General features: G+C 34.9%; 1 long non-coding RNA gene across 1 annotated transcript in view; it reads right to left on the bottom strand.

Annotated features, from left to right (window-relative positions):
- The window catches only part of LOC131503729 (uncharacterized), a 262,197-nt gene extending 238,666 nt beyond the window's left edge, over positions 1–23,531 (bottom strand). Inside the window, exon 1 of the long non-coding RNA XR_009257549.1 lies at positions 23,461–23,531. This is a non-coding gene — a long non-coding RNA (uncharacterized LOC131503729). The remainder of the gene's footprint in view (positions 1–23,460) is intronic.
- Positions 23,532–24,663: the final 1,132 nt, after the last annotated feature.

Genomic DNA, 24,663 nt, shown 5'->3' with positions numbered 1-24,663 from the left:
ATATATAATATAATGTAATATAATAATATTATATATATATATATATATATATATATATATATATATATATGTATACACACACACACACACACACACACACACACTGGACCTGAGAAAAGGCAGGGACTTTAGCAAATCAAGGGAAAAACAGAAGGCATTTACCAACATATTACATATATAGGAGAATTAGCAAGCAAACCCTTTAAATATACATAATTCTAATGTTTAAGAGCATAGAGAATAAATTTGGAAAATACAGGTGAATGCAAGGAGACTTCAACAGAGTATTGGAACATATAAAAATATTTAATAACTAAAACATAAGATATCTAGAATTTAGAACTCAGTAGATGGTTTGGATGGTAGACTGCAAGCAGAAAAATATAAGACTTGTAAAATGAAAGACAGTTTAATAGAAAATATACAAACTAAAGCAGAAAAAGAAAAGATAAAAAGGAAAAAAAGAACAGAGCATATAAGTCACATACAATGTTTAAAAAATTCTAATATACCTGTAATGAGAGTCATAGAGAAAGAAGAAAGAGAACACAGCATAATATTTGCAGAGAAAAGGGCACCTGGGTGGCTCAGTCAGTTGCACATCTGACTCTTGATTTCAACTCAGGTCATGATCTCAGGGATTGTGAGTTTGAGCCCCACATTGGGGTCTGTGCTGACATTGCAGAGCTTGCTTGGGATTCTCTCTCTCTCCCTTTCTGCCCCTCCCACACTTGTGCTTGTGCTCTCTCTCTCAAAAATAATAAATAAACTTAAAAAATTAAAAAAAATATTTGCAGAGATAATGGCATGGATTTCCAAATCTATCGATATATGTCAACTCATAGATTCGTGTAGCTCAGTAAAATCTAAGAAGGATAAACACCAAGAAAACTACAGCAAGAAAACCGCAAAAAATTTTTTTTAGAAAATCTTTAAAATAGCTAAAAGGAAAAGTGGATACATTGCATCTTGTTAAAAGAAGACTGAGAGATAACAAATGAGTAGAAATTATGAAAGAGAAAACAATGATGGTGTCTTGTTGCTCACAGAAAATAACTGCTACCCTAGATATCTAGGCAAAATATCCTTGCAAAAGGGAAGGAAACAGAGGCAATTTCGGACAAATAGAGATAATTTGTTTTTACTAAAAGTAAAGCTAATTTGGTTTCTTCAGGGAAAAGGAATAATGCCTTAAACAGAAACATGAAAACTGAGAAAGGAAAAAAGGGATAAAAAAGGTAAATATGTGTGGAAATAGAAGTAATGAGTGATTATAGAAAATAATAATTGTACTACTTTATGTGGTTTAAATTAGAAATAAAACTAAAAGATATGACCACAGTAGTGTAAAATGTTGGGGATCTGGGGAAGGCAGAATGTAAACGTTCTGATGTTCTGTCAGTATTTCATAAGTACAGTAACACTTTTTATAGTAAAATGTAATAACAAAGTATATTACCTACAATAACCACTATGAGAATAATTAAATCGTTATAATGCTAAAATTGAAAAAAGACACAGATAAGAAAAAAAACCAGGTTACTCAAAACGTAGGCACAAGAATAATTGTAAACAAAATAAAATGAACCAAATAGAAAACTAATAGTATAGCTCTCTGTGTGTGCATGTGTATCAATATCAGTAATAATAAATATAGACAATAATTATTTCAAGTAAATGTCTAGGATATTCCAAACTTTTTATTTTATTTATTTTTTACGTTTATTTATTTATTTTTGAGAGAGAGAGAGAGAGAGAAGAGTAGGTGCAGAGAGGAGACTGAGGATGTGAAGCAGGCTCTGTGCTGAGAGCAGAGATCCCGATGTGGGGCTTGAACTCATGAACTGCAAGATCATGACCTAAGCCAAAGTCAGATGCTTAACCAACTGAGCCACCCAGGTGCCCCATTAAAAAATACACACACGCATTCAATCTGCTCACAAAATAATGGAAGAGAGAAAGTTTGAAAGTGAAATGATAAAGAGCATACAAAACTAATCAAGGACATTTACAGCGGCTATACTAATATCAGATACTTAAGTCAAAAGCATTCGTAAAAATAAAAAAAAACAAAACTATTTCACCATAAAAGGGCCAATCCATATTTAACAATCCTAAATTTGTATGCACTCAATAACAGAGTCAAAATATATCAAACAGAAATTTAGAATACTAAAATGGGAAATAAATGAATATGCAATAATGGAAGAGTTTAACATTCTCTTTCAGATAAGGAAAATTTCAAAAATATAAAAAATTTCATAAATATATATAAATATATAAAAATATATAAATATTACACTGGAGGTCTTAGTTACTAGACACACACACACACACACACACACACACAGAAAAAGAAAGGGAAATATAAAAAGAATATAACAATTATAAAGGAAGAAATAAAAACATCTAACTCAGAGACGAAATGGTTGTGTATCCATAAAGTTTAAAATAGTTACAAACACAGAGGGAGGGACGAAAACCATAAGAGACTCTTAAATACAGAGAACAAACCGAGGGTCAATGGCAGGAGGGACAGGGGAGGGGGGGAAATGGGTGATGGGCATTGAGGAGGGCATTTGTTGGCATGAGCACTAGGTGTTGTATGTAAGCAATGAATCAGGGGAATCTACCCCCAAAACCAAGAGCACACTGTATATACTGTTAGCCAACTTGACAATAAATTATATTTAAAAAATAAAAATAAAATAAAAATACAAAATAAAGAATATACAGAAAATCTTTAAAATAAGTCTGAATGTCACAAGGTTGCTGTATATATGATCAATAAATAAAATAAATCATACTTCTATATATAAAAAGAAAAATGGGCAATGAAATTCTTTAAAAATATGTTACATTAGAATAAAAAACCATCACATCCTAGCAAAATTTGTGTTCTAATCCTTTTTAGCTAAAAGCTAAAAAATATTGAGATAAATTTGTTAAACATTTAAATAAATGGAGTTTATATAATGAATGTAGATTGAAATGGAAGACTCAGTATGTTAAAAATGTCCCCTTTTAACCAAATTAATCTATGGTTTCAACTCAATTTTACTCAAAATAGAAATATTTTTGTGGGAATGGACAAGTGGATTCTAGTATTCATATGAAAATACAAAAGGCTGAGAATAGAAAGCAATGTGATAGAAGATTAATAAAGCTAGAGAATCTTCACTGCTAGCTATCAAACCTTAACATAAAGTTTTAGTAACTAATATTAATTAAGATAGTAACTAATATTAATTAAGATAGCAGGGTTTTGGCAAAAGGACAAAAAACTGGCCAGCAGAACAAAATGAGAAGCCCAGAATCTGATGAATGTATCCAGTCACATTATTTATAACAGAGGTGAACTGCAGTTTCATGGAGAAAAGATGGTGTTTTTTTCAGTAAATGGAGTTTAAGTTGATCAGTTATCCATTTGGAAAAAAAACCAAAAAGCAAATGTATATTATTCCTTATAGCAAATAAACACAGATATTCCACATGGATTACTTTTCTTAATGTGAATGTAAAACAATTAATTTTAATTAGAAAACATGAAAAGACATGTTATGACCTTAAAACAAGCAGAGAATTTTTATCAGAATCTAAAATTTCTAACAATAAAATTAATTAATTGGAATATAATAATTTATGTTAATCAAAAGCATTATTGAATGAAAGAAAATACATGGATTTGGAGAACATATATGCAAAATATTCATCTTACTAAAGATGTTTTATGTTGTGCACAGACTAATTACTCACAAGAAAAAAAGACAGCCCATCTTTTAAAACATGGGCTAATAATGTGAACACTGTAAAGAAATATTTCCATATCCAAAGTACGAAAACATGTTCAATTCCATTAATTATTGTTGAAATCAAAATAAAACCATATTAATGCACCACTACATATTCACTGAAATGGCTAAAAATAAGAAAGGAAATACCAAGTGTTAACAAGAATGTGGACCAACAGAAAATTCTGATAAGCCACTAGTGGAAACACAGATTTGCAGAACTTATATGTGACAGCTGTTTTCAGCTAACTATGCCCCTTGTATGACCTAGAGGAATAGTCCTCTTGGGCTGCCATAACAAAATACCATGTCATGGTGGCTTAAACAATAAAAATGTATTTTCTCACAGTTCTAGAGACTGGAAGTCCAAGATAAGGTGTCAGTAGGGTTGGTGTCTGGTAAGAGTTCTATTGGGTTGCAGACAGCTGCCTTCTTCCTGTGTGCTCACATGGCTTTTCCTCACAGTGTACATCATGGAGAGAGAGAGATGAATAGTGAGAGAGAGAGAGAGAGAGAGAGAGAGAGAGAGAGAGAGAGAGAGAGAGAGGAGAAAGAGTGAGAGAGAGAGAGAGGGAGAAAGAGAGGGAGAGAGAGCTCTCTGGGGTCTGTTTAAGGACACTAATCCTAATAGATCAAGGCTTCACCCTTATGATTTCATTTCCTTAGAGGCCCCATCTGCATATACAGCCAGCCACACTGGGGGTTATGGCTTTAGCATATGAATTTTGGGAGGATACAAACATTCAGTCCTTAACATTCTGCATCTGGACCTCCAAATTTTTACCGTTTTCACATGCAAAATACATTCATTCCATCCTAAGGGTCCCAAAATTGTTGAGTCATTCCAGCATCAATTCTGAAGTCTACAGTCTCATCTAAGTATCAAAATCAGACATGGGTGAGACTTGAGGTCCAATTCATTCAAAACCAATTTCACTCTACGTGTGATTTTGTCAAGCCAGACAAGGTATATGATTCCAAGGTACAATGGTGGAGCAGGCATAGGATTGATATTCTCATTTTAACAGGGAGAAATTGGAAGGGAAAAAAAAAGGGTGATGGGTCTTAAGCATGTCCAAAATCTAGCAAGGCAATTTCCATTAGATCTTAAGTTTTCTGAATAATCCCTTTTGGTTTGGTGCCCCTACCTTCCTGACCCCACCTCCCGCAGCCTTAGATTGGGTGGAAGCCCTGTAGCTCTATGTAGCTCCTGTTTTCAGATTATGCCATATGGAAAAGGTGAAGGGAATTTTCAGATATAAGTAAGGCTTCTCATCAGCTTAAGTTAATAAAATGTGAGAATATTAACTCTGGGCCTGACCTAATCAAATGAACTCTTTAAAAGAAGATCTAATGGTCAGAATCAGGAAGAAGTCAAGAGATACTCCACATGCCAGATATGCTGTCCTGTTGGCCTTAATGAAGCCACATTTTGGAGAGAGTCAACATGGTATCAAACAGTTGACACTGAGGGCTTCAGTCCTACAACTGCAAGCAACTGAATTATGGCAACAAGTGAGGTTGGAAGAGGATGCCAAGCCTCAATGCAATCATAGCCCTAAATGACACCTTGATTTCATCCTAGAAAGAACCTGAGCCGAGGACCCAGTTCATCTATGGCCGGAATCCTGACCGTGTACACTGTTCTGACCTACCTAATGATAACTTGTGCTCCTTTAAGCCTCTAAAGTTGTGGTAATTTGTTACATAGCAATAGAAAACTAATACATATGACTTCCCATATAAAAGAAATCATATCTATTCTAAGATGGCACACATATTTCTCAAATCACAACAGTGTGTATACAAAAAACATTAAAGAAATTCATGCAAACAGACTTGACACACAGGAGATTTAATAAATTATGGTTTTGCTCTAAAGGTAGGTGGACTAAAAGTGTAGCTTTTCTATATGCCTAATACAAAAAGCTATGTCATATAGCTTTCCTATATGCCTAATACAATCTCCTAATTTACATATTACAATGAATGTTCATTCAAATACCAGAATTAGAAGGATTAGTGTGCTAAAAAGTATCTATGAGTATAGTGATGGTAGTGCACATGTTATCAGCACATTATAATCCTAGTGGATTCCTTAAAAACATTGCAGCAATGTCCAAAAAACCACGTTTTAGTTTTTTGACAACTTGTTATTTTTGTTATTGCACTTCTCTAGAAATCATTCATCGTATCATTATTTGTGGTGATTAATTCTTCCTTAATGTGATTTCAAAAAACAAAATAGATGAATGGCAAAATTCTTCTGAAGTGGATCTGGTAGCTGTCTTTACTGAAATGACTTAAAAATTTGCACTTCCTAAATGAAGTGTAGAAATATCTTGTCATGCAATGTTCAAGTATTTCTTAAAGAAATGGGAAACAAATGTTCTTGTGGTACAGAGTAGAGGAGCTGTGTGGCCAGAGACAGAATATTAGCATATCCAAAAAAATACATACAGTTTGTAAATTTACCAAGTCATAATACAACCTTCAAAAAAATAAAGCTTGACAAGGTACTGTTGTTTGTGGAGACTATGAGGAGTAAGTCAAATGTCATCTAGAGAGCAAGTTATATATATATATATACACACACACACACACACACACATATTCATATTTTTTTTTAAGAATGAGAAACACTACTGTGAATATTGACTTGAACTTCCTCTAGGACAGATCAGATGGATAATCTAATATTAAGCTGTGTCTTGTTCCACTCTTAACCCTAATTCTGAGATGTGAGCTCGGGAGAATTACTTCTCTGAGTTCTATTAAGAGAACTTTTCTTCCCTAGTATCTAAGTGTTAGGATCATAAAGGTAGATAGAGCCTTATGACCCAAAGTGTGGTGTGTGAACCAGCAATAGCTGGGAGGTTGGTATAAAGACAGACTCTCAGGCCTTCCCTCAAGCTTACTGAATCAAAATATGCATTTCCACAGGATCCCCAGGTGCTCCTTATGCACTGTAAAGTAGTAGCTCATAATCCTGGTTGTATACTAGAATCGCCAAAAACTTAAATCACAAAACCAAAAAAAATAAAACCAAAACATAAACAACAGCGAAAAACAGACAACAAACTAATGTTCCAGGTCACTCCAGAAAAATTAATTAAACTACAATTTAATTAGGCTGGGGGTGCGTTCCAGGCATATAGATATTTAACTTTATTATTATTTTTTTAATTTTAGACAGAGAGAGCATGAGTGGAGGAGAGAGGCTGAGGGAGAGAGAGAAAGAATCTTAAGCAGGCTCCATGCTCAGTGTGGAACCCAACGTGGAGCTCGATACCACGAGCCCTGATCATGACCTGAGCCAAAATCAAGAGTCAGCCGCTTAACCAACTGAGCCATCCAGGCACCCATTAAATGGCATGTGTGTGTATGATTGTACAACATTTTTTTAAGTAGGCTTTATGCCCAGCCTGGGGCCCGACTCGGGGGCTCGAGCTCACAAATGTGAGATCAAGACCTGAGCCGAGATCTACACTTAATCGACTGAGCCACCCAGGCGCCCCTTAGATATTTTTAAGTTCTGCCAGGTGATCCTGATGGGCAGAAGTGATATGAGTCCCTGTTCATGACCTGCTAGGTACAAAACTCAGCTACATTTAACTTTTAGAGAATGGATTCCTACACCTGAATCACAGTCCAAGATTAGAATCCCTTTACTATACAGACAGCCCAGACCAGACACCAACTGTCTGCCTGAGCTTCAAATACCAGCCACCATTTACCCTACTTTTCTTGTCTATTAGGACCTAAGTTATTTTGTATCCCTGAAATAACTGCAGTCCTGAAATAGAATCAGATTATTTCCAGACACTGCCTATACCATAGACTTTCTCTCACAATCCGTAAACAATGAAAAAGAAGAACTCCAGTCTCTGGCCTTTCCCAGACCCTACTGATGCCCATCTTTTAGTAACTAGCATTTATTCCATGGACTGACCAATGATCATTTATTTTGTACTTTTCCTCTTCTGTGTTTTTCTTTTTTATACTGTTTTTCTTTTTTATGCTGTTATATTAAATTGCTGTGTTTTGGTTATTTATGAATCACATCATTATTAATTACTTTACATGCCTTAATCGCTTCATTAACTCTACAACAAGAGTCTATTCATTCCTAGTGCCGGTTTGGGATTCAAGGCCTAATCATGAAAACTGATAGTCCTTCCTTGATCATCAATAAAGTAACTACTGTACACTATTTTTAAAAATAATTCTGTACATGAACCCCATTTTTCAGTCTTCTCATAGTGCTCATTCCTTACAGAAAAAGAAAAACATAAACTCCATAAACAAAATGCTTGTTTTTATTTCAAAACACTCTGGCCAAATGTGTCACGTGCATTATTTTATCATGGAATGCATTTTTTTTTATACCCAGGGGTATCTACTACATATCACTAAAGTCCATTTAACCATTGATAGCTAAAATCGTACAGTATCTTCTTGCTAAACTTCCTAGACAGTTTAGCTCATCTAATTATACCACATTATCTAACACTACCCCCTTCAAATGAATTTAGATCAAATGCATTTCTTCACAGAATGATCTTGGTTGGGCATTTCAACTCAATTCTATTCACATGGATCAAGTGCCTTTCGTGTTTCTGCACTAAATAAATTTACATGTGCAAAGCATTCTCAGAGCTCTGCAACTTCCATTAGTTGGAACAGAAATGAAGGAAATCTGGATCCAATGCATGGGTAAAGAAACTGAATGAACAATACTCTGAAAATAGCTACAGGGATGATGCAGGAAATATGCACAAGGTTAAGAAGTTTTTTTTGTTTTGTTTTGTTTTTGTTTTTGTTTTTTGTTTTTTTTTTTTTTGGACTAAAGAAGAATGACTGGAAAATTCAGATTGGTCTGGTGAGGTAATACACCTATACACATCTTGCCTAATAACAGATACTTTGAATACTTCAGAAGAGGCTGCCCTGAGATACTGGATGATTGCATTGTGATTCTGTATGAATGATCCATTTGTGAGGATCAAGGAAAACATCCTATCAAGTCAGATGTTAGGACTGATGTAGAAAGTCGGGGGGGGGGGGAGGGAAAGAACCTACAGAAGTAATGAGACAGTGTCTTTTACGTACAAGAAGCTACAATGACTGGCATTGATGAAGTAGCATCAACAAGATGAATAAATCATCCTCCCGGCCTTTTTAGAGTCTCCTAAATTAGGGAGTAACACCCACAAATAAAATACCTAGTGACTTGAGATAACTTAACAAAACTTATTATATGCAGAGTAAACACAATTCATCTCTACCATAGTAATAAGGTTTAGATGAGGGATTGAATCTGAGTTTTTCCCTACAAAACTAAACCTCTGACTTATGATGTATTAGTAGAAGTCTGAGAAATCTAAAGAATAATCATAATTTTAATGTTGGTATTTGTGAATCTATTAGATTTTAAAAGACAGGTTCTGGTTTATATTGCTGATATATCCACCACTTATTAGCTATGTCCATGAGCAAGTTTCTTAACTCTGCCTGAGTTTCCTCACCTTTAAAAATGTATGCCTGCAAGGGGCACCTGGGTGGCTCAGTCAGTTAAGCAGCCGACTTTGGCTCAGTTCCTGCTTTGGGCTCTGTGCTGACAGCTCGGAGCTTGGAGCCTGCTTTGGATTCTGTGTCTCCCTCTCTCTTTTCCTCCCCTGCTTGTACTCTGTCTCTCTCTCTCTGTCTCAAAAATAAATAAAGACTAAAAAAATTTTTAAATATGTATCTGTAAAATAGACACTTCTTGGGATTTCCTTATGGTTAAATGAAATAAAATATGTAAAGAGCTTAGAATTAGGCCTGGAATACAATAAGGACTAAAAAAATTGATATTATTGTTACTATCAAATAGAAATAATAAATTATGTATTAATATTATCATAATAATTCTATATTTCTTCCTATAGAACCCACATTCTTGGTGTTATTTTAAAAATTATTTTCCTCTTAACATTAAAAACTACTCACTAATGCTCCTGAATGACATTAAAATAGTGGTTTTCTCTAAGCAAATCATATCACAATGATATACTATTATTTATATAGAAATTGAATTTCAATAAAAATTTCATAATTTTACATGATGAATAGTCTAGCACAGGACTGGTTATAATGCACAGATACCTGAGATGGAAACTTGAACGAATTAAGACATGGTCAGAAACATAAGCATATAGAAATAAAACCAACATAAATAGGGAAATGCTTTCGAGAGTTTTAGAGTTTCTTATTTCAAAGCTTGGGCTCAACATAATATAGAAGCCAGACTGGTGATGGTATTTTTGGCATAATAGAAAGAAAAAAGTAAAAATTCCCATAATTTATCCATGCAGATCCTGCCCTTTCTGACACCTTAAAAGCCTCTGACAATTTTTCCTTGTGTACATTCTTGAGTAATGTTACAGTAGTACAATTTGAATCTTTAGATTTGAAGACCAATATTTTATTCTAGTTTTCTTTGTGTCAAGTTCAGTAGTAGATAAGCTAACATCATTACAAACCACATTATCAAAAGGTGAAAATAGTAATAAGATTGTTTTGCAAATGCATGAGCCACAAAAATGCCAGAGATGAAGTGTATGGACAACTCATAAAGTAAGAGAATCTTATTAACATAAGCTGAAGACTGTCTTGAAGAGAATATGAAAAGTGAAGGAACATATCCCCTAGTCAAGAAAATGGTTACATTTCAATACAGTAATAAGTATGTTTATCAATGCTGATGAGAGTTGAGTGACATAATGATTGTATAAAAACTGAAAGGATGAAACCTCCTCTTTGGGGCTTCACTTAAACATTCTCTCCTGTGTCTTAAACTGTGGTGTTAAGAAACCACAGGCCATACCTCTCTCTTCCCTATAACTTGGCCCTGTCATGCAACCAAATTATAGCTGTTTTCCTCATGTCACTGGGAAATGCCTTTATTATCTTTATACCCTTATGAAAGAAGAGTAGAAAGGAAAAAAAGAGTTTAAAATATTCAGGTAACACACAGCCTTTCCTAGGTGACCTCTTCAAAGCTCAGTATCTCATAATAATCAAAAGTCTATTGTTCATTCCTGTTACATTTTTGCTGTGTGTCTCAGATGTGGTTCTTCTTTACTTCTCATGTCTTTATCATAGGATCCAGGCAGAAGGAGTCGCTAGATTCTGGGACATACTACTCCCATGGAAGAGGGAAAGGAGAATGGCCGACCCACTTCATGGCTCATAAATTTCTGCTCAAATATAGTGTGGATATTTCAGCCTTTATCACACTGGCAAAATTAAATCAAATGGCTGTGCCTCACATCAGTGGGTCACAGAAGTAAATGCCTCCCAGAAAGATTAATCTTCATTCACCTGGCAACAGGAAGGTATGCACAATCCTCTTACAGAAGGGAGGTGAATAAATGGTAACAATAAATATAATTTGTTATATCTCATCCTCTTAGTAACATATTCCCTTGCCTTCTGTCTGCACATAAACAAACTCCTTCCCAAAGAAGGCATCTCAAAAAGTCCCAACCCATCATGACATTAGACTCAAGTCTAGGGTCTGATGTTTATTTCTACATCACGAGTATGGCTACTGTTGATACAAAGATACATGAACTACAAAAATAAGTTATCTGCACCCTACAATGCCCAACATTCAGTAGTGACACAGGGATGTGTTAATCACAATAAACACTGTGTTAGAAAATAAGAAGAATGGGAGGCACAAAATAATTGGTCCATAGCAAAGCTGACTTACTCCTGGAAGATATTTAGGGTACCCATCTACTTTGGGGATAAAGAATCTTTCAGAATTCGTCTTCAATTCTGTTTCATGATTATATCACCAAGTTCTTTGGTTATGCTCCATCTCAAACCGATCCTTCTTCATTTTCCTTGGGCACATCTAACGAAAGTATTAAATTGTATACCCTCCTTGGGGGCTTAATTAGTGTTAGCAGATGCATCTTGTCCATAGATGAGAGCTCAATGTCATTTTAACTGTCGCATTGTGTTTTCGTCTAATTTTTTGTTATGCTATATTATGGTTTGTTGGTCCGGTCTAGGAGTTATTTTGGCAGTACAAACCTCTCAAATCTCTTGTCTGTATGATTTTAATAAGCTTCATGTTCCAGTAAGAATGTCTATAACTCTTTTTGAAATACACTTTTCTCTCCCTAGACATGTCAACACCTAAAGATTATCAGGTTTCAGCAGAAACACCATACCATTTGTTTGTTTCTTTGTTTTTCCTGTAAGCCATTTGTCCCTCCCAAATTTTTTTTTCTGAAAATCAATTTAATCTTGTTATGGAATTTAGCTAAGGCAACTCAGTAGCCTCCATGATTCCATCTTTGCCTTAGGCCAAACTTCAAGAAGTCTTTGTTATGCAAAGCATTTGCCAGTTTTCAGTGGTTGAAGAAAATGGTTGTATCTTTCAATCCTCTGATTTCAGAAATTTCTAGATCCATGTTTTCCTTCTGTGATTTTTAATCTTTTTTCTAAGTTCATGCCTTTCTTAATACTTCTTTAATGCCGTCAAAAGCAACCAAGTCACATCAGTCACTTTTTGTTTTTCAACTTCATTTAAAATGGCAAGTTTGTTAAGTATAGTAGCAGCCTTTCAAGTTACCGCAAGAGACAGATATACCAAATATATCACCATTCAATAAAGTTTCTCCATGTTTCCTGTCTCTCCTGAGAGTTCCCACACCTCCCAATCCATAGTCCTGAAGCCAATGTCATATACTTTGGGACTTTTGCTATGACTGCATCCTGTTTATAGGTACCAATTTCTTATCAGTTATATTTTCTGACATGTTTTGGTAACAACAACAAAAGACTGGATATGGTTGCTTGCTTTGCATTTAAGTTAGAGATCATCTCTGCGTCACTTGTCTTTTCAGCTAGGATGGGTGGAGTAATCCGAAGGAGTCAGCATCTAGGAGCTGCCATTTTCATGGCAGAGAGAGAACATGATCGATCCATCTAATAGTTCTTAAACCTTCTTCTCAGACATTATGGCTGTCAATTCTGATCACACTGAATTGGCTCAAGTGTCACATGACCAAGTTCCCAAAATGGGCTAGAGTCCTATGTGTCTGTCCAGAGATAGATAAGCAAATAATTTCAAATATGAATGCAATCTACATGAACTCATGGTTTCAAAATTATTGAGGAACAGTATTAATACTGCATCCAAAGTTTCTAGGCAGATTCAAGATACAACATGTGACTAGTTATGGAAACAAAGACTGTAATTGTCCTAGGAAGTTCACATTTAGATACAAATATGTTTGTGTGTGTTTGTGTGTGTGTGTGTGTGTGTGTGTGTGTGTGTATGTGTTTAGCTATTAATCTTAGTATGTTATGTTTATGAGAAAAGAATTAAAAAAATAAGAAATCAAACAAAAAACATAGGTGCTAGATGATACTCTTGAAAGACGGTATTCAAAAAATGATTATATTACTTGTAATAGATTAGGTTTTACTGTTACCTCCTGCTAAGACAGTGAAATTGCAGACAAACTGTGACTCTCAAATTAAGAAAAACACAGAAGCATTCAGAATTAACAAAGTTCAAAACTCAAAACACCTCACCTTTGGTGACAAAGTACATCTGAATCTTGTATTTGTGGAATTTATAAATTGATTCATAGGAGACTAAGAAATGATCAGGCATCTTGTTATAGATAATCTTACAAAACTGCAAATGTTTGAGAAGTAAAAAAAAAAGTGCATACATTGTGTCACTCAAACAGATGTGCCATAGAAACAGAGCAGTCAGATGTGGATTAAATGAATCTTGTCCCAAGTAAAGGAACTACAGATTTCTCTCATTCCTGCAGCAGCTGCCTCAGACATTAACAATGTTAGCAGCTAATGGAAAAGGTGACTTAGAAGCTTGATTCTGGGGAAACACCTGTGGGGCTTATTCTACCCTTGATAACCATTACTAAATGCAGTCTTCCCATATTAAACATAAACTGAATGTAGAATCCAACAAAAGAGTACACTCAATTATATCAAATTAGCATCTGAGTGTATGTAATCACAGAGTTTAGACCAGAGTTATTAAGCTGTCCTTTGTAGCACAGTGACAACGGTTGAAAATGATCCCATAGTATAATATAAGGGGTTTTGTGAATGCACAGTGGCATCCTTTATGTTTGGATGCTGACACTGGAGTTTTACAGAATATTTCCACACATGCAGGGCTGAGAAGAAAGAGCAGGCTTCGTCTTTTCCAAAGTACTTTCTAATCATTTTAAATTTTGCCATCTGACAAGAAAAGTACTTTTATGGCAATTCTAGATTTAGAATAAAAGTTTGAGTATGATGAACAGAGATAAAGTTCACACTACCTGGATCTTCAAAGCCAGTCACAACAACAAGACTCTAAATCCCCAAGTTAAAATATTTGTAGCCTCCAGCAATTCTCCCCAAATGCCAAAACAAAAATGATATTTCTAGACAAAGGTTGTACATAGAGAAAGTATGGGACCAAGACATTTGCCTTGCTGCTACAACCAATATCTTTAAACAAACAGTGCAACGCCTATGTGATGTGATGCTCCTCAGATGTCCTCTCATAATTTTCACCTGAGCAAGAGCCAATTCTAAACCCACTCCTAGATAGAAGAAGTACATGGAGGTTCCTCCTTTTGCACCTTTGAGGAGACAAAGGACAACTATGCTACAGACTGGGAAACCTACCTGACCTCTTGATACTGATTCACACTACATTGCTCTCTTCTCTATAGTTTAGCCTTTATAATACTGTAAATCCTCTGAGACTAAAAGCCATTCATCAGACATTGCTGTAAAGCGGGAAAGGCTATTAGTCAGACCAAGGTACCTTTGAATCCTAGCTCTGCCATTTATTAGCTATGGCTTTTCTAGTTTCCTCATCCATAAAACAGATACAATCATTGGTCTAGATGGCTTTTTCTCTCCCATCTTCCCTCCACCTTTCTTCATCCTGTCCTCTGAGGCTGATCTTACCGACTTTAATGAGCATATTTCCCCTCTGGCTTCTGGTTGTTACAACGTTGGGTTTTGGAGATTAGGTAGCAGAGGGAAGTTCAGCGGGAGTCTTGGCAGGGTCACAAGGGCTGGTGTATTTAGCCCCTGTCAGCTGTCCACCTCCATGACAGCCCTTTGTCTGTCTTCAAGTTTGGCAAACAATCGTGCCTTTTGCTCCTTAAAGCCGAGGTGGGGTAGGGCTACCCATGGCCCTTACTAAATTCATGTTACCCACTATCCAATGTGGATTACCTAAATTCTGCTCTATCCTTAAAATTAACCTCTTTATTAGTTAATTGAATAATCTTAATTTGAATGCTCCATCCCTTTCCTGTGAAAATGCTAATTGATAGAGCACTACATTCTTCTTTAGAATTTTTTTAGATGCTAAGTATTTATGGATATGTTTTTATCCTCAAAACCTGGGACAGCTGTTGATATATCCTATACATTTAATACATTTTAATGAATCCATTAATTTTTCAATTGAACCAGAGTTAGATAATACCATTTGCTTTCAGAAATACTAGCACAGGATATATGCTAATGATATATTCAAAAAATATAGCTTTTTCTCCTGAAAATAATCATCTTCAGGTAGCCAATGTATGAATTCCACATCAAGAGAATCAGTATGGATTCTTAGGTGAGCCATAAAATTCAGGGCCTTCTGCCCATTCTATTTAATAAATTAGTCCACAATTACTTGTGCAAATTTTATTATAGTGTTGTCCCTTTATTCACAGATGTTAACAAAATTCACTGAACAGAGCCAACATCAGGATTGATAATTCAAATCCATATTGATTTGAACTTGTGATTGAGTTCATGTCAACTTGTGATTGAGTCTCATGAACTTCAAGGTCTATGATATTTTAGTCTACTTTTAACTCAAGAGCCAGAGAACACTGTCATTGCCATATGTAATCTCAGTTTGGAAATCTCAATTTTGAAAAACCTGTTACCATTAAGTAATTACAAATTTGTTCCAACTCTGTTATTTTCCTGAATTCTCATTCATTTGGAGTCATTAGGAGGATTTCTTGCTTATCTTTTTTTTTTTTTTTTAAGTAGGCTTCACACCCAACAGGGAGCCCAGTGCGGAGCTTAAAACTCAGGACCCCAAGATCAAGATCTGAGCTGAGATCAAGAGTCAGATGACCAACTCACAGAGCCATCCAGGTATCCCAATTACTTGCTTATCTTAAATTCTTTAAAAGATTATTTTGAAAGAGACAGAGCATGCACATGCACACACACACACACACACACACACACACACACATGCACAAGTAGAGGAGGGGCAGAGAGAAGGAGAGACAGAATCCCAAGCAGACCCCACACCATAAGCACAGAGCCCAATTTGGGGCTCCACCTCAGCAATTGTGAGATCATGACCTAATCTGAGATCAAAAGTTGGAGCCTCAACTGACTGTGCCACCCAGGCACCCCATTTATCTTAATATCCTGTAGAAGATGCTATGGTTGGTTACTTTTGAGAAAACTGAGAGTAAACAAGTGTAACTTCAGTTTTTTGTAACAATTCATGCACCATAAAAAGATTTATGTTACAAACAATCCAACATTTCATGAGTTACATCTAATTTTTCTTTTGTCACAATTTTCTGTAACCACAAATACATTATGGGAATTAAAAAGTCAATATTACATTATCTACTTTATGTAACTGTACAAAGTAAAAATATGAGTATCCTAAAAAAATCTATAAGTAAAAGTGAGATACTGAAAGCCCACAGGAATTACAGAATAACAGCTTAAATTATTTGAAAAAGAGAATTAATATCCTTAACAATCATGACTTGGATCACTTTCGCAAAAATCTCAGATAAATTCTGAGGTCCAAATCTTTAAGGATCATGGATGAACTGACAAAGTCATTGTGATATTTGACTTGAGTTGACAAAAGTAAAATTTATGTGACAATAGAGAGACCAGTATTTAATACATAAATTCAGCCTTTCATTGATGGGGTATCCCACCCTGCCTATTGATATGTTCCCTTTTGCTTCAAAATATGTTTATAGCTTGAAAGTTGGAAAAATTCTTGACAACAGAAGACTTTTTATTGTGGAAAAGTAACGTCTCATTCTGGCAAAACCTAGTCTTTTAAAATTTAAGATATTAGTCTAGTCCATATTAGATCCAATGGTCATCTTTACCCATCAATGTTCATATGCAGCATACAGGGGGAGGTCCTCAGGTCCTTTTCAAGAAGATTCTTGGTTTTGCATTAGGAAAAAATCAAGAGCAAGCCATTTAGAGAAAGGGACAAGATTGTTAAGTATAGAATTAAGAAAGGAGCTATTTCACAAAGTAGCAATCTCTCCTCCCAGATGGAAAAGAGCACCTCCCACCATCACCCTTTGCCTCCAATGAAGAGTTTTCAAAGTTTTGCTTTTGTTTTTGTTTTAATTAGCTAACCAGATAGGGAAGGGCTTACTCTTAAATTTTGGGTTTATTATTCACATCGGGCAGTTAGTTTTTCCATTCTTAGGGTCTTGGAATTAACCACAGGGAGCAATTTGAAGAATGTCCAGCCTTTGTGCCTTTTATTGCCAGATGGAGTGGGCTCCTGTGGTTTTCCATGTGTCTGATCTTGTGATTCTTTATGATCTGCTGACTTTTAGGTTAAGGGTGAGCCTAAAACTGAAATGGATTTACTTTGGTCAACTTCTTTCCAGAGTCTCCCTTTCTTCCTGAGTCAATATTAGTCAATTCTAACTAACTATATTTCTTGAAGCTTGAATTGAATCTCTGATATAAAATATCACCAATGGATAGTATAGGGTCCACTAATCAATTTTACTCAATTCCTTTCAATATAGTCTTTACAATTAAAAGATACAAATACTTATTGAAAGCTGGATAGTGTGTTGAGAACACCCAGCTAAAGAGGAACAAGCTCTCTTTTATAGGAGTAGATGACCTAATGCAAAAAAAAATTGCATTTAAATTAATATCTACGATACAGGGTATATGCTAATAAAAAATTCATTGTTACAGCAAATAATACTTAATGTTTGGGTTGAGAAAACAGTATGTGTGGGGTATGGCAGAGTTAGAGAATCAATAGTTTTTTAAAAAGTGAGGTGCTTTACTGTCAAGGAGAACATAATAACTGAAGGCCCAGAAGCTGAAAAATGCATAGTATTAGAGAAAGAAAGCAAGCTTTTGTTATTTATAGTGTATATATATCAGGGAAATGGCAAGAAGGTGGAACATTTTATAAGAGCTTTGAAAGGTGAGACAAAGAATTCTTATTTTTCTCTGGAGGCAACAGGAAGTCATTGAAGGTTTTTTGGGCAGGGAAGAAACAGAGAATGCATGTTTTATAGAAAATATATGTAATGACTAAAAACAAAATTTATTGGAAGAAGGACAATGTATTAGGAAAAGTAAACCCCTATAATACATAAATAGTGTAGCAGCTCAAACATAACAGAGTTTTCTTTCTCTTTAATGTAACAGTGAAGGGCAGGTATTCCTGATACGGCTTAGGAACAGAGGGAGACTCAGGCTACAGTAGCTCTTCCAACTTCAACATGTGGTTTTCATTTTTAAAAATTTTTTAATGTTTATTTATTTTTGAGAGAGAGTGGGGGAAAGGCATGGAGAGAGAGGAAGACAATGAATCTGAAGCAGGCTCCAAGCTCTGAGCTGTCAGCACAGAGCCTGACGCTGGAGCTCGAACCCATGAATCGTGAGATCATGACCTGAGCCGAAGTTGGATGCTTAACCACCTGAGCCACCTGAGTGCCCCTCAATATGTGATTGTCAATGACAGAATAATCATCACTTTCCATCTCCAGAGAAGGCAGGGGGAGCAAGAAGGAGTACACATAGAACTTTTGTTTATGGAAACAGACTTGGAAGTGGCAGACATCACACTCAACAATATTCCACTGAAAAGACCTTCGTCACATGGTAGGATTTAACTGAAGAGAAAGCCTGGAAATTGACTGTCTGGCTGGGCAGTTACAACTTAGGTGCAAATTCAATTACCATGATAGAAAAAGAGTATAGATTTTCCTGAGCAACTAGCGGGCTGAACCACAGATACTAACAACTCCACTCTTTATGTCAAAGATTCCCGCTGGAGAATAAAGTGAGCCTGAAAAGCCTCCCTGCCTCCTTGGTTTCTTCTTTTGATTTTGCCTTTTCAATTGTTTTGTTAATGAAATTATCAGCACTGCTTTCTAACCTCTCCAATTTTACTGTGTTTTTTACCTTCCAACCAATAACATGTTTAGCATAAAATTATATTCCAGGGGCACCTGGGTGGCTCAGTCAGTTAAGCATCGAACTTCAGCTCAGGTCATGACCTCACAGCTTGAGTTTGAGCCCCACATTGGGCTTTGTGCTGACACCTCAGAGCCTGGGGCCTGCTTCAGATTCTGTGTGTGTGTGTGTGTGTGCCTCTGTCCACCCCTACCCAACTCATGCTGTCCTTCTCTCTCTCTCTCAAAAATAAGCATTGAATATATATTTTAAATATGTATTAAACATTATATATATAGTTATATATAACTATATACATATAGTTATATATATAGTTATATATATAGTTATATATATAGTTATATATATAGTTACATATATAATATCTAATTATAGGAATCTAATTAAAGGAATATGGATTTTTTGCAGTTATATACTCTAATTTCAAAGTTTACCAATGTGGCAAATTATATTATTGTATTTACAAATATAACAAATTTCATTATCGTCCCCAAATTATCCTCTATTCTCCATACGAGGGCTGTGAGTTGCAACCTATTTTCCAGCCATTTACAGAACCTTCATATGGAATGCTACATGGATATAGCATAGATACTGGGTATGCCATGTGACTTTCTCTGGCTAGTGAAATGTAAGATTTGACAGAATGATTTAAGGGACATATTGTTTCATAGTGATCTTTTAATTTGGAACCCAGAATGAATTTAAGTCAGAGCCACATAAAATGTGTAATTGTAGACATGTCATATGATGAAAAAAAGTGTCTGTGTAAATCTGATGGCAATTTGTTACTACCACATAACCTAACAAAAGCTAACTAACACATTAGAACAGTTCTCACTCTACAGCATGGATATCTGGATATTTCTTTTCTACAATGTGAATTTCTCCAAACTTAAGATCTCACTCTTTGCTGAACAGAATGAACATTTCATTGAAATAGTATAATATGATATGTATTTAACAGAAAGAATATAGCCAATTACTGGACAACATAAAAGATTTCTTAAAGGAAAGGAATCCCATCTACTTATTTTTTAAAGTTTATTCATTTATTTTGAGAGAGAGGGAAAGGTGGGGAGAAGCAAAGAGAGGGGGGGGGAGAGAGAGAGAGAGAGAGAGAGAGAGAGAGAGAGAGAGAGAGAGAGAATGAGAATCTCAAGCAGGCTCCACACTGTCAGCTCAGAACCCCACACAGGTCTTGAACTCACAGATCATAACCTGAGCCGAAACCAAGAATCAGATGCTTAACCAACTGAGCCACGCAGGCTCCCCAGATCTACTCATTTTTGAAGCACAGTATGCATTCATTATTTCGGTTTATTTTCAAATTCTACTTGCCTTAAACATGGGCAATAATCTGAACTGACTCCATGCTTGCCACTTACAGCCTGCCAGTACTCTTCATGTGCTGGCTTAATTATGATTTATTTTTCCAATGACTTAGCATTGAAGCACCATAGTTATCTTGATTCACTTTCTTCCTCTCTCATGATTTCTATCTCACTCTATGTGTAATACAGACTCTACCTGGTCCTTTTCCTGTGAAACATTGAACAACTCAGTTTCACTCTGTTTCTTTCCACTGTAATCTCATTCCTACATCTATATTCCGTGTAGCTGAAAAGAGTTTGAACACAATGAGAATGGTTATTTTCTCAACCCTTGTAGTTTCTTCATCTTGTCTCTCATGAATTTCCTAGCACTGGGTCTCCTTTTGTTTTCCTTGCAGCAAATTAACAAACACAATAAAAATGATTTACATTATGATTCTGCAATGGACGACAGACTGTCAGTCAACTTACTACTATGGATGGCTACTGCTTTTGAAAGACAGTAGATGTCACCTTCATCTATCTGAAAGAATTTTGAATATCACAAAAAATTTAAAATAATTAGTGATAACAGAATAATATATACAATATTTATGAATGAGAAGACATTATTAAATAAATCAGTAGCAGACTTATTATTGAGATGGGTTCTATTACACAAGCTTAGTATCTTATTGGAAGTCTTTTGCATTTAATTAATACAATTTTAAATAATCTTAAAGGTTCATTCTATCAAATTCTATATGTTTTCTACTTGGCCATCATTGCTGATATACAGCTCATTAATGTTATGTGCCAAAAGTAATAACACTCATACGTTTTAAAAGTATATTTCTATATTAGTTGGTATAAAACAAAATTATAAGAATCTATATAGATATAGATATAGATATAGATATAGATATATACATATTCTTAGAATTCTGGAACAGTGCAGGTGAGAATGTTAAAAGTGGCCATGTTTGTGTTGTAGAAAATAGTTACTTTTTATGCTTATTTATATTTTCTTATATTTTCTACAATTTTTACTCATATACAATAATGTGTATTTCTGATTTTGTACAATACAAATTTGGTTCACTTCTCTTTATAATGTATTTGAGGAATACTTGCTATCCTAAAATTATTTTATATAAATTTTGTGTTTTGTAACTCACCATCTATTCCATAAGTGCTAAGACAGAATATGAGAAGAAAATTGAAAGATTAATCTAGAGACAAAATTTTTCCTCTTAACTTGGTAAAATTGAGTTCTACCTAAATAATTATGCAAAGATACAGGTTTAACTCATAACTCTAAAGCAGACCTTTGAAAGAAGTCTTAGTTGGTAAAAATAATACTTTGCCCATTATCTACACATTCAGTTCCAGAGCAACATATTCACCACCAAATAAACTATCTTTTTTACATAAACTATTCTTTCTTGTTAATGTCCACTGATAACTATTAGCTCTTGTCCCCCTCTCAGCTGTAACCATTCACTAATTTTATCATAGAGCTACTAACAAAACTTTATCTTTTAGTTAGAAATGTCTCCACTATTCCAAGAAGCCTATTTTTTTACTAATTTAATAATTATGTTAGCAACATTTTTTTACTACCAATGTCATCTAAGCAACATTCTGTATTAAAAGCAAGCTTTAGTTTCCATCTATGATTCTACTCTGGACAAGTAGAAATATTCTAGATGGATCAGTGTCCATTCTGTGTGTATCATGTTATCTCCTGAAATGTGCTAATTTAAAAGAATAAGAACAATCTATCTGTAGGCAGTACGGATACTCACTGGATAACAGTGAGCAAAGTTTTATTTACTCTTTGAAATGATACACATTTCCTTGAGACACACACACACACACACACACACACACACACACACACCATCAAAAGAACATGTCTTCCCCCAGAAAATCTTATCTGATAATAAACTTTCCTAATATTTTCCTGCTAAAGATTAATAAACTTCTCTTGAAACTTATATCTAATTTATGTGACTTTAAGGGTCATGCTTTAATAACAATGATGAAACACGATTATTACTTCCTAATGCTGAAATTACAGTTTTTACATTGTAAATTTTTCCTGCTATGCGCCCTGTGGCACTAACATCTTTATCACTCCATGTGTTTCTAGTTTTAAAACCTTTACCCCTGCTGTTTGAAAAATATTTCTCATTTTCGTCCCCTATGGAGTACAGAAATCCCTAAAGGCAAAGCCATTAGTGATTTCTCTGCCTTTCCCCAAACACGTATTATGATCACCAGTGCTGCTCCCACTGCCTCATTGGCTTTTGGTAAAGTATGCAAATGAGATGTTCAAAATACACACTTTTTGCAACTGTGCAAGTTCATACTGATTTATAAAATGGGCAGGCTATTAAAGTGACTGAAAATGTCAGCAAGATTTATGCATGGGTGACAAATTGTATTGGAAATGTTCATTTTTAACATACTGCCCTAGGTTTTTTGTTTTTTTTTTTTTTTTAACAACCTAGATATTCCCTGTGATACATTTGTTTTAAGGCCATTTTTTCCTCCCCAAACATACTTTTGACAGTGACTTTTTGACTGGAAAAATAAACAATGCCACTTCACAATCATACAAATTGTATTTTATCACAGAAAGCAGTACTTGGAAGATATAATAAATTTCCTTTTGACACCCATTTTCCCTACATACCATTAGTCCACTATGGTTAAATAGTTTCTTTTATAACAGATAACTTGACTTGCATGCATAAATATTGCATCACTAAGATATAAAATTATGTAACTATCAAAACAATTACCCAGTCACCTCTGAGGAAAATATTTCGTTTACATTAAAACTACACAACAACAACAACAAAAAATGCACAACATAGGGAACAAAAGATAGGCGTGACAACTGACATATATCTTCTGGAGTTTATGATTCCATCTTTTGAACATTCCATGTTAAAAACGGTCTAAGCGATATCTGTATGACTTTTCTCTATTATTTGTGAATTTGTTCCAGAATGCTCCAGCCCTATCTGTGATTCAAACAGGCAGCTGCCGCACTCCCTTACCAGTCCAAGTGTGGTCTTTGAGCAGAGGTCTTGATATTTTATATCTCTCTGGATGACAGCCATTCATTCACTAAAGGAAGCAAAGAAATAGGAAAAATAACACCGGAGCCAGTTGATGCAATGTCACTTAGGAAATTAACTATACCATCCTGGCAGACCACAAGACATACACACAGCAGAAATAACACCAGTATAACAATGTGGTGTAGCACAATTAGAGAAGAATGGATTATAGAAATCAAATGTAGTAAATGAAGCACTGCCTATGATTAATTTTACAAAGAACAGATCTTATCGGCAGCATTATGTAGTCTTTCTAGTTGGAAAAGTTTTGTACTAGAATTCTAATTCTACTTTTTATATTCAGATCAGTTTGCACCAATACTATTATTGCAACTGATTTTCCTAATTAGTTCATTAAGTTGCATAACAATTGGTTTACAACTAACAACTCTTCTTGATGTTAAAATGGTGAAGATAAAATTGATTTAAAGCCCACTTCTGATCATTCATTCTTACACATTCGTATGTCCTGGTGTTTGATGAAGCTCTCCTTCTATGACTGCCAGCCTCTCTGCCCTGTTCTCACTGAAGTACCATGGCTATGTTCTTGCTTATTAAAAAGAGTTAGCGTTACGCATTGTACTGAAAAAAAAATCCAAACACTCTTAAAAGGAAAAAGAAGCAACCAAAAAACATCTGCTTTTCATCAAGGGGTGCCATCTTATAGCTTATACTAAAATGAAAGTTTTCAGAGAAAGCAATAGGAGTTATGAATAAGCAAAGATTTGTATAGGTGAAGATGCAGTTAGAAAAGACTGGGAGAAATCATTTTATTTTTTATTATTTTCGTTTTTTGCTGTTGTTTCCACCTAAATCTTTAATAAATCACTTTAATAAAATAAATGCCATTGGTAAGATATTCTTTGTTCAAATATTTTCTGTTTAAAGGAAATAAGTATCTTATGTTAAGGCTGGAATAACCTTATAACAATGTTTTCCTCTAGATTTTTAACTTTGCTTCCATAATTATTAGGGCCCATCAGTCTCCTCACAAGAGTAAGGGTTTGCCTCCAAGTTATTATCAAGAAGCACACTTTCCTGACTACCAGTCATTGCCCCAGAGGATACAAGTGGAAACATTCAAAGAAGAACAGAGAGTACAATTAAGAACATCTGGTATAACATCAAGAAAATCTGTCT

The sequence above is a fragment of the Neofelis nebulosa genome, chromosome 2, assembly GCF_028018385.1.
Source record: "Neofelis nebulosa isolate mNeoNeb1 chromosome 2, mNeoNeb1.pri, whole genome shotgun sequence".
Taxonomy (NCBI): Eukaryota; Metazoa; Chordata; class Mammalia; order Carnivora; family Felidae; genus Neofelis; species Neofelis nebulosa.
The sequence above is the reverse complement of the archived record's forward strand: the minus strand, read 5'-3'. Positions and strand labels throughout refer to the sequence as shown.